This window comes from Pinus tabuliformis, chromosome 5_2, assembly GCF_031772625.1.
Source record: "Pinus tabuliformis cultivar Carrire ecotype Pingquan chromosome 5_2, CPIR1, whole genome shotgun sequence".
Classification (NCBI taxonomy): Eukaryota; Viridiplantae; Streptophyta; class Pinopsida; order Pinales; family Pinaceae; genus Pinus; species Pinus tabuliformis.
In genome coordinates this window covers 577,093,516-577,103,896 of record NC_142306.1, presented here as the reverse complement: position 1 = coordinate 577,103,896, position 10,381 = coordinate 577,093,516, and the positions used below count along the sequence as shown (strand labels likewise).

The 10,381-nt window shown below is 36.2% G+C and overlaps 1 pseudogene; it reads left to right on the top strand.

Moving 5' to 3' along the window:
• The first annotated feature begins 9,273 nt into the window (after positions 1-9,273).
• On the top strand, positions 9,274-9,876 carry LOC149160292 (vesicle-associated membrane protein 713 pseudogene; annotated as a pseudogene).
• Positions 9,877-10,381: the final 505 nt, after the last annotated feature.

The window sequence follows — 10,381 nt, the reverse complement described above, 5'->3', positions numbered from 1 at the left end:
AAGCCAACTTTGGCTATATGGATTTGTCTATGCTTTTGTGAATAGTGATGGAAAATTGGTGGAGATTGCATAATCTAAACTTAGATCAATTTTTTCTGATATTTTTTAATTCGATCCATATATTCCATTAAACAAATTTTTCCATGTATGAATTAACTATGTTTTGAAGAGACATAATGTATGTAGATGTTAGAAAATAAAAAAAATATAATAATAATAAATAATTTAAAATTAAATCAAAAATAGAGACATGTCATGGTGACCTTGGATGCAGTATTGATTCCCAAGTTCCAATTTTTCACTGTGTCAAGCCACCACAACCTTCATGAGTTCCAATATTTGATACTTGAAATTGTTGGTATTTGGTGCTCCATGAGTCACAGTGTTATGAAACCAGCTCAAGAAAAGATAGAAAAGATAGATCAACGCCTTAGAATTCAGCCTCTTCGAGGGGGCAACCTCCTTTACATTACATAAATGAACAATTCTTGGATGATACAAATGACAAAACCTACTTTCTATATATAAGAGTCTAAGGAGTCACAATATAATCCAGCCGACATAACAATAATAATATAAAGCCACAAAAATAACAATAGAGGGATTCTATGGGGCACAGAAATAACAATATGGGGGTAATAGGGGCACAACAATATAAATAAGGGGTATAACTACAATAGTAATGGGGTAATCACTAGTATTATAGGGACCTAACATGCCCCTCTCCTTCAAAAAAGTGTTGTCCTCAACGCTTGAGTAGTTCTGGATACTTCTGCATAAAATTCTCATCCTCCCATGTGGAATCTTCAGCGGATAAGTTCTTCCACTTGATAAGATACTCTGAAATTGATCGATTTCGTAGCTGTCGAGTTCTTGTTTCTGTGACTGCTTCCGGTTCCAATATAATTTTTCCTTCCTCGTCAAGTTCTAGCAATATTGTTTGAATTGGGAGCTTGTCACCTATAACCTTCTTTAAACATGAAACATGGAAAACTGGGTGCAATCGAGAAGCTGCAGGAAGCTCCAATTTGTATGCCATAGTATCAATCTTTTGCAACACCTTGTACGGACCATAATACTTTGGTGATAATTTATTATCCTTCTTAGCTTGCTTTAGGGACATTTGCTTATATGGTTTTAGCCGTAGGAATACCCAATCACCTACATCAAAACTTCTTTCACTGCGATGTTGATCTGCCTGTTGTTTCATTCTATTTTGTGCTAACATGAGGTTATCCTTTAAGAGTTGGAGGACTTGTTGTTGATGTTCGATGTGATGTTCCACTGCCTGAACCTTAGAATTTCATCTTAAATATGATGTGATGGATGGTGGTTGATACCCATAAAGTGCCATAAATGGGGTCATTTTTGTTGCTGTATGGAAGGAAGTGTTATACCACCATTCAGCCAGAGGCAACCATTTGACCCATTGTGTCTGTTTATCAGATACAAAGCAACAAAGATATCCTTCCAAACATTTGTTTACTATCTCAGTTTTCCCATCAGATTGAGGATGATAAGATGAGCTATGAGCTAACTGAGTACCAAGACAAGAAAATAATTCTGTCCAAAAATTTCCAGTGAAAATGGGATTTCTGTTACTTACAATAATCTTTGGGTTTCCATGTAGCTTTTGAACTGTTTCCATAAATGCAGTAGAAACTGTACTGGATTTAAATGGATGTGATAATGCACAAAAGTGTGCATACTTGGTAAGTCTGTCAACTACCACCATGATGACACTCTTTCCCTCAGACTTGGGTAAACCTGTGATAAAATCCATTGAAACCTCCTCCCAACGTTGGCTTGGAATGGATAAAGGTTGTAATAGACCCGGTGTCTTAATTGTTTCAACTTTATTTTGCTGGCAAACCAAACATTCCGCCACAAACTTTTGAATATCTATTTAAGGCCATCCCAAAAAAATTCCTTCTTAACCCTGTGGTAAGTTTTTAAAAATCCTGAGTGCCCTCCTAAGGGAGAAGTGTGCAATTCCATAAGAATATTTTGTTTTAGCTGGGAATTCTTACAGAGGTATAAGTGATCTTTGTACCATAACGAATCATTTTGCCAGCTAAATGTATCAGAAGTACTGGAATCTTGTTGTAGCTTTCGAATAAGTGCCCACACTTCTTCGTCATTCTTCCATTCCTCCCTTGCTTCGTTTATCCAATCTGGTTGGATAATAGAAATGGCACACAACAATGCTTCCACATCCTCATCCTTTCTTGAGAGTGCATCTGCCACCACATTTTGCTTCCCTTTTTTGTAGATGATTTCAAAGTCATAACCCAACATCTTTGTGACCCACTTTTTTTGCTCTTCAGAGGATAATCTTTGTTCTAAAAAGTATTTAAGGCTATCATGATCCGTTTTTACCTTGAAGTGTCTTCCCATTAGGTAGGGTCACCATTTCTTAAGTGCATGGAGTATTGCCAACATTTCCTTCTCATAAATAGCTTTACTTAAAAACTTTCCCTTGATTGGACGACTTTCAAAAGCAATGGGTCTTTCATCTTGCATTAGAACAGCACCAATTCCATTTCCTGAAGCATCACATTCCACAATAAAGGTTTTTGTGAAGTCCGGTGTAGCTAAGACTGGTGCTTGGCACATTGCCTCTTTAAGATGTTCAAAGGCCTTTGTTGCTTCCGGAGTCCATGAAAATGAATCTTTCTTCAATAATGTTGTTAGAGGTGCTGCTATTCTCCCATAATTCTTAACAAACTTGCGATAATACCCTGTCAACCCAAGAAATCCTCGCAGATGCTTTATGAATGTGGGGATTTTCCATTCCTTAATGGCTTTAATTTTGCTAGGGTCTACCTTAACTCCTTCATGAGATACAATATGACCCAAATATTCCACCTCCTGGACTCCAAAGAAACATTTGGATCTTTTTGCATATAATTGTTTCTCCTCCAATAGTTGTAGCACCCTGTCAACATGTTCAACATGATCCTTCCAAGACTTGTTGTAGATTAGTATATCATCAAAAAATACTAACACAAATTTTCTAAGGAATGGTTTGAAAATTGAATTCATCAAACCTTGAAATGTTGAAGGTGCATTGGTAAGGCCAAAAGGCATGACCAAAAATTCATAATGACCCTCATGAGTTCTAAATGTTGTTTTCGGAATGTCTTCAATCTTCATTCTGATTTGATGATATCCCGAACGAAGATCCAACTTGGTGAAGTAAATTGATCCATGCAATTCATCCAGTAATTCATCAATAACAGGAATGGGGAACTTATCTTTAGTAGTGAGCTTGTTGAGCTCCCTATAATCCGGACACATGCGCCATGATCCATCCTTCTTGTGCACCAATACCACTGGAGCTGAGAAAGAACTTTGACTCGGTTGAATTATACCAGCCTCTAGCATTTCTGCAACCATACATTCAATTTCACTTTTTTGGACATAGGGATATCTGTATGGCCTGATGTTTGGAGGAACACTTCCTGGAATCAGATGAGTAGCATGATCATGATCACGCATAGGTGGGAGACCTTTGGGAGTATCAAATACCTTGGAATGATTGTCTAGGACTTTTTGGAGATCTGGAGAAATAGATGATTCCAATGTGGAAACATCTAGCGAACATAATTGTGCAATTACACCTCTTTGCTCCTTTTTTAGAAGCTTTGTCATGCCATTAGAGCTGATTATCTTTCCTGGTTTCCCTGCAATACCCCTTAATTCAACTTCCTTTCCTTCCGTAGAAAATTTGATGAAAAGTTCTTGAAAATTAAAAGCTATTGTACCCAAGGATTGTAGCCATTGGACTCCTAGTACAACATCAGCACCTCCCATTGGAATGGAAAGCATTGGGCTAGTCAATACATATTCTCCCATGGATAGCTTGATATTATGGCACTTTCCAGAGCAATTTATTGTTCCTCCATTTGCAATCATCACTTGACACTCTGGTGCTGGATATAGGAAGCAATTCAATTCTTTTGCTACCCTACAATGAATAAAATTGTGGGTGCTTCCTGAATCAATAAACACTATTACCTTTTTCTTCTTGATTTGTCCTTCTATCTTGATGGTTTGAGGAGTGGTAATTCCCGCCAATGCATTACAAGATATGGTCGGATTGATTTGTTCTTCATCTAGGCTTTGTTCCTGGAGTATATCTTCTTCTTTTGACCTTTCTTGCTCCTTTTCTTCTTCCTCTTCACAATCTATGTAGAATAATTTCTTCTCAGCACACTTATGACCTTTAGTGTATTTGCTATCACAACTGTAACAAAGCCCTTTTGCTCTTTTTTCTTCCAATTGTTGTGGTGTCAACCTTATAGGTTGTGGAAGACTAGGGGCAACAAGACTTCCGTCTTTATAGTTGTGAGTGGTATGTTTCCTGGTTGCCATAATTTTTCTTTCCATTTTTCTTGCTAACCTGAATGCCTTCTCTAATGAATCAGGTTCCCAAAGGCGAACATGTTGGATATTATCCTTTAAAGACCCTATGAACACATCAATCCTATGCTCCTCTGGAATATCTTTTACCCTTATGTTCAATTTTTGGAACTCCTCAATGTGCTCCATTACTGAACCCTTTTGTTTGAGACTTATCAATTGGCTAAAAAAAATGTTGCTTTTTGTATCTTCATAATGTGCTATCAATTCTTCCGTAAAAATTGCCCAAGTGATAAATTGTTTATGAGAGCAAAGCCATTGATACCATACAAACTGATTTGGTTCCAAATATACAGTTGCCATACGTACCTTTTGTGCGTTTTTCACATTATTGAGATTGAAGAATTGTTCCATCTGTAATATCCATGTGGCTGGATCCTTGCCATCAAAATTCCTCATATCGATTTTTGGAATATGGTGATTCTTCGATCCAACATTAGCATCTATGGAATCATGATTAACATTTCTTTTGTTCTCATTATGAGTTTCCTTTACTACCTTTTCACCATTAGTGACCCTTTCTTGTAGCAACTTCTTCAATTCTTCCATGTCTGTTTTCAAATCTATCTTCAAATCTGCCATGTCTCTCTTCAAATCTGTCTTCGAATCATCCATCTTAGCTTCCATGCCCTTTATCTTAGATTCCACGCCATTTATCTTAGATTCCACGCCATTTATCTTAGCTTCTGTTAGATTTTGTGAGTGTGACATTTGTTGCACTTGTTCTTGTAATTTTGATATATCATGTAGCATTTCTTCCTCTTCTTCATGAGTCATGCTAGATCTTTCAGGTTCCTTACTAGGTGTTTGCATTTTCTTTCCTCGAGGCATCAGTTACCGATAATAATGCTTTACTATGCCCTTTGAATTCCGTTAAAACAAGCTTACACAAAAATTTAAAAAAAAACCTACACACCTTTTTTCACTTTATAGAAGCCTGATATTGAATCTGATGTATCTCTGTAATTTCAGATCATCCAGTTCTGAAATTACGACCTATAGTAGCCTTCTGCGTCCTCTTTCCAATGCCATAAGTCTTACCCAAATTGGATTCTCCAAGGAAGAGTTATGTGAAATCTCCCACAGTGACTTGCTTTTAGACTAGTTCAGTAGAGCGAACTTGTACGACGTGCCACGAGTCACTGTTTCAACCTTTGGATCTGAAACATGCATACAAGAAACTACAACCGTCCTCTTTTTGTACCTTCTTACGAAATTTCAATCCAATCCCCAGAGAGAAAGTTATGACGATTTTCCCCAGGTCACCTATTTTGAATGTAATTCAGGAGTCTGCAAAAAGACCAACTTCCTCAGATCATATCTCCGCAAATATCGCGCAAAAAGCTCTTAAATTCGGACCCAAGGTTCAGCGGAATTTCTTCTCAAATGGGTTTTTTTTGCGACTTCTGAAACGTCACAGAAAAAAAGTTATAGCGAAAATTCCACAATGACCTGTTTGGAGCAGCGAAACCCTAGAATCCAAAGCTCTGATACCAAATGTTATGAAACTAGCTCAAGAAAAGATAGAAAAGATAGATCAACGCCTTAGAATTCAGCCTCTTCGAGGGGGCAACCTCCTTTACATTACGTAAATGAATAATTCTTGGATGATACAAATGACAAAACCTCCTTTCTATATATAGGAGTCTAAGGAGTCACAATATAATCCAGCTGACATAACAATAATAATATAAAGCCACAAAAATAACAATAGAGGGATTCTATGGGGCACAGAAATAACAATATGGGGGTAATAGGGGCACAACAATATAAATAAGGGGTATAACTACAATAGTAATGGGGTAATCACTAATATTATAGGGACCCAACACACAGTAACAATTTCTTATCTTGGAAAGCAAGGAACAAAGGCAACAAAGACAACACATTTAGGAGCTATACCATCTAAGTTAACATTCTAATTAGCAACATCAAAGGCATATAGTAAAAAGTTCCGATGGATGAGGTATGTTAACCAATTACAACTTTATAAGCATCAACAAAGAACACAGGATGAAAGGAAGGGAAGGAAATAGAGCAACATTTCAAGATTATAACCCGCATAAGAACCAACCAAGACATAAGCACTCACATAGCATAAATTTACCAATCTAGTGTTTAATTTGGTGTTGTTTTTCAGAGTGCAAATATGGAAGAGTGAATTGGCCATGCTAGTGCTGCTTGTGGATATAATGTTCTTCGTTTCTCTGTTTTTGGTGACATTTCTCGCATTGAATCAACATACAAGAATAACTGTGATAGGAGTTGTATACGTGTGCTTCACATTAAGCATGTATGGTTCCCCTCTAGTAGTCATGGTAAACTTGTATTTCCAGGTCTAATTTAAGAAAAGGATTCGAAAAAAGCCTTGACTGATAATTTATACAACCTTTGGCTCTTTTACAACCCTTTATAATGGGATTAGCTCAAGAAAAAGTAGTACACATGACATTTTTATAGTTTATTCAATAATCAACTTGTATGTGGATGGTAAAAAAAAACAATTATTGTAACTAAAAGCGTGGAGTTCATGCCCTTTTCTTGTCATTTTTCCTATTTCTCAATGGAGGAGTTGGGACACTGTGGGCAGTGCTAGAGGGCGTCATATTTTTTTAAGTTAGTGTTCAAGTTTTTTTCATTCAATATTTGATTCAGATAGAATATATATGATGTAAATGATTCAAAAAAAAACGTTCGCTGCAACTTGTAGATCCCTAAAGGAATCGACTTCAGCCCAGGAGCTGTACAATTGCTATTGTACGTGATTTATAGAAATGGAAAGCCCAGGTGAGGAGGAACTGGAGAAGGCGTAAAGGTCTAAACAACAATGACTTAAACATATTGAGAGTAACTTTACCAATTCAATGTTTAATTTAGAAAATGTTGTATTTGTTAATTTTGCCAAGATTACAACTTTAGTAGATTTGGGCTTATGCTACTTTTGTAAGTGTAGTCTCATAGCATATTTTTGAATACAATAGAAAAAAAAGGTTCATCACGGATCCAGTCTCAAAGCATGTTGATCCTTGAAACCAAAGCTAAGATAAATCACCATGTTGAATAAGATATCGTCTTTCAAATTCTTGTATAAACTGGACATTGATTCCATTATAGCACACATATATTCTGTGCACTGCATGTATTTCACTTGAGTTTTACGATTATTTTCAATTAACTTTCATCTTATCAGAAGCATTCCAAATGCCTTACACTTTGGTTCAACATGAAAATATAGTATAGTTAAATGTTGGTTAATTTTCTGCAAAAATTGTCTTTCTCGATAAACACATGGATTCCCAAGAATAGAAAGGACTCACCTCTTATATTTGCATGCGTTTTTATTTCCTCCTCCTCACCAACTGCATAACAAAGAACTAGAAGGTGTGCTGTTGGGTATTGATATGTCGCCTTGCAGGAATACCATAACCCCTGAGCAAGAATACCATAACCCCAAGTAGATGGTCATAAGCCCTGAGTAGATGGCCAAGAGAGATAGGCTCTACCTTTCATCCGCTTTGAATTAAGGGTTCGTCATTTGTTTTCTATTGCAGGGAGCTGGAATTGGAGTTAGGGTTCAAGCCAAAACAACAACGGCTCATGTTATGGAACTATAGACATTTGCCCAATGATACACCATCACTACTCACCACGAGAAATGAAGACAATTAAGAAATGAAGACAAGTGAAGACAACCATGTAAAGTGAAGACAAGTGGAGGAGCATTGCGTGATGTAAAAACAAGTGGAGTACTACAAGAAAACATGTATGAGCTATTTGTAAACCCTCCATACCTTTGCAAACATAAAAAATGTGCTCTTAATTCTAAACATAAAATGGCTACAAATTTAGCATTAGTTACTTGAAGCTAAAACTGTCTATATGATTTGGCATTTAGCCTAAGTTTCAATGCATCTTGCCTCGATATGAAGCCAAATAAGATCTTTAAATTGTCTATTGGTTGAAATAACGGTGGGGCAAAGATTATATTGTGACGAAAAGGTGTTGCAGGGACTAAAAGTCAGAAACAATGGGTTAAATGGGCTAATAAACTTTGGTTTATGTGCATGGATTAATGAAAAGGGCATGGACGATTACAATAGTCTTTGCAGCCCCGAAGGGGGCACAGACTAATTATAAGTTGCACAAGTTCACTTATACAAATTATGAGTTGGCTGCATTTAATATTATATAAATTTATAAATTGGTTTTGTTATTAGTAACTTTTCATTAAATAATATTTTATTAATTCTTTTTTACAATTAATAATGCTTTTTTCTTAATTCTTTAATGTTCAATTTAATTATTTTATTATTTTTTCTTCAAAGTTCATCTGACCTTTGTACATGTCTAAAGTATATATCGACTTGTATGGATCAAAACATTCATAAAAACACACACTTATTAATTTGAAATTAGTCGACTCAAAAATATATTATATGATTTACAAAAAGAGTTATCTTAAAAAAAATAAATTTCATTTATTTTTTTTAATCCAAATGAATTAATAATTTGATATAACAATTTGAGTAAAGCTTAACATTAAATCTAACCATAACCATTATAACATCGAGAATATATTCAATAGCCACTAAACCAAATAACCAAAATTTCCCAAACAAAAAAAACCAAACTCTTCCAAGGTGGAAAGCTTTCTCATTTACTATGTTCAATATTACACAAACTTTAAGATGGCTTCGTAAATATTACACAAAGCCATGTCACTTGATTATCACGTCAATAATAAGGTACATGCGTAACGGGTTGTGGTATCCAATAAATATATACATTTCAGAGACCCTAAACCAAATCAAGGGCAATCAGATTTCACAAAAAACTACTGTCGTAAAAATGGAATCCACAGAGCCAACAGCAACCCGCATGGCGATACAACATGCTCTGGTAGCTCGTGGTTCCACTGTATTAGCGGAATTCGGCGTCGCTTCCAATCCTGAAATGGCAATTGCCCACAAAATACTGGACGCGATCCCTGCAGCTACCGAAGATGGTGACACCCATTTCTCGTATGCCCATGATCGCTATGTTTATTGTGTGAAGAGAAGTAATGATGTGGGAGGGTTGACAGTTTTGTGTGCGGCAGAGGACACAGTTGGACGGATGATACCCTATGCATTTCTGCAGGATATTCATGAAAAAATTCTCAAAGAATATGGCAAGAGAGATGTTGTTACGGAAGATGAATTCGTGACAGTACTGAGGGAGCAGATGGATTATTATTCCAACAACCCTAATGCAGACCGGATGCACCGTCTACAGGGGCAACTGGACGAGGTTCGGCATGTGATATTGGAGACTATTGAGAAAGCGGTGGAGAGAGGCCACAAATTGGAGGTGTTGGTACGTAAGACTCAATGCATACGAGACCAGAATTTCAGATTTGAAAAGCAGGCACGCCGGAAGAGCAGAGGCTGGTGGAGTACATTTACTCGTTAGTTTATTGCTTTGATGGTATGTGTGCGAGAGAGTGAGAAGATGATGATGATGATCATGAAGATGAATGTGGGGTTATATGACTTTGAAAAATATGTTGTATATCAGGGTTGATTTTTAAAAAAATTAATATTTGTATTTAAAAATGTTAAGAGAAGTCACTTAAGATTGTTATAGTTTTGAGGATTCAAGAGATTTGGAAAGTATGGGTAGTGGTTATAGTTTTGAGGATTCAAGAGATTTGGAAAGTATGGGTAGTGGTTATGGTTCGAAGACATGTTTAGTGGTAATGATTTTATTTTTATGTTTAAGTATTTAGCTATGTTAATTGGGTTTATTTTGGGTGATTAGGAGGAATGATTGTTATAAGTATGGCTAGTGGTTATGGCTTGAAGGTATGCTTAGTGGTGATGGCTTTATTTTTATGGTTAAGTATCTAGCTATGTAATTGGGTTTATTTTGGGTGATTAGGAGGAATGATTGTTATTTTCTTCTCCAAGTGATATGT